Source organism: Salvelinus sp. IW2-2015, unplaced genomic scaffold (genome assembly GCF_002910315.2).
Source record: "Salvelinus sp. IW2-2015 unplaced genomic scaffold, ASM291031v2 Un_scaffold9132, whole genome shotgun sequence".
Classification (NCBI taxonomy): Eukaryota; Metazoa; Chordata; class Actinopteri; order Salmoniformes; family Salmonidae; genus Salvelinus; species Salvelinus sp. IW2-2015.
Window position 1 is genome coordinate 1 of NW_019950391.1, and position 1,819 is coordinate 1,819.

Below are 1,819 nucleotides of genomic sequence, written 5' to 3' on the forward strand. Positions count from 1 at the left end.
CTGTCAGAGACCAACACACCCCTCTGTTACCCTACAATACCCCTCCTCTAACCACCCCAGATACACAGGCCTGTCAGAGACTGAAACAGTAACGTCATACCCAGCCCAGTTAGAGACTGAAACAGTAACTTCATACCCAGCCCAGTTAGACTGAAACAGTAACTTCATACCCAGCCCAGTTAGAGACTGAAACAGTAACTTCATACCCAGTCCAGTTAGAGACTGAAACAGTAACTTCATACCCAGCGCAGTTAGACTGAAACAGTAACTCTTTCTCGCTTTCAAATCAAATCAAGTCAACTCGTGTTTGTCACATGCTTAGTAAACAGCAGGTGTAGACTAACAATGAAATGCTTAATTATGAGCCCTTCACAACAATAGAGAGAAAGAAAATAGAGAAATAATTGAAATGTAAAAACACGTAATAATAGATACACAATGAGTAACGATAACTTGGCTCTTTACACAGGGTACGAGTACTGAGTCAATGTGCAGAGGTACGKGGTAATTGAAGTAGATATGTACGTATAACTAGGAATAAAGTGACTAGACAACAGGGTAGATAATTAACAGTAACAGCAGCGTATGTGATGAGTCAATAAAGGGTCAATGTAGATAGTTAAATAGTTAACTAATAGATACCAGGACTAACTATTTACCAGTCTTATGGATTGGTTAACTATTTAACTATTTAGCAGTCTTATGGCTTGGGGGTAGAAGTTGTTCAGGGTCCTGTTGGTTCCAGACTTGGTGCATCGGTACCACTTGCCGTGCGATAGCAGAGAGAAGAGCTATGACTTAGGTGGGGGGAGTCTTTGACAWTTTTTAGGGCCTTCCTCGGCCTTCCTCGGCCCCAGTGATGCACTGGGCTGTACGCACTACCCTCTGTAGTGCCTTGTGGTCAGATGCCAAGCAGTTGCCATACCAAGCGTTGATGCAGCCATACCAAGCGTTGATGCAGCCATACCAAGCGTTGATGCAGCCATACCAAGCGTTGATGCAGCCATACCAAGCGGTGATGCAGCGATACCAAGTGGTGATGCAGCCATACCAAACGGTGATGCAGCCATACCAAGTGGTGGTTCAGCCATACCAAGCGGTGATGCAACCATACCAAGTGGTGATGCAGCATACCAAGCGGTGATGCAGCATACCAAGCGGTGCAATCACCGCTTGGTATGGCTTGAACCAGCGCTTGGTATGGGCTGAAACCAACCGCTTGGTATGCTGCATCACCGCTTGGTATGGCTGCATCACCATGGCTTGGTCAGCTTGGTTTGCTGCATCACCACTTGGTTATGGTTGCATCACCCGCTTGGTATGGCTGCATCACCCCACTTGGTATGGCTGCATCACCACTTGGTATGGCTGAACCACCGCTTGGTATGGCTGCATCACCGCTTGGTATGCTGCATTCACCGCTTGGTATGCTTGCATCAACCACTTGGTATGGTTGCATCACCGGCTTGGTATGGCTGCATCACCACTTGGTATGGCTTGCATCACCACTTGGTATGCCTGAACCAACCACTTGGTATGCTGCAATCCACCTCTTGGTAGCTGCATCACCACTTGGTATGGTTGCATCACCGTTGGTATGGCTGCATTCACATCTGGTATGGTTGCATCACCACTTTGGTATGGCTGAACCACCGCTTGGTACTGCATCACCGCTTGGTATGGCTGCATCAACACTTGGTATTCGGTGCAATACCTCTTGTAATTGGCTTGCATTTCACCCATTTGGTTAGGCTTGCATCACCACTTGGTACTGCATCACACTTGGTAGTGCTTCACCAACTTGGTTTGGCCTGAAACC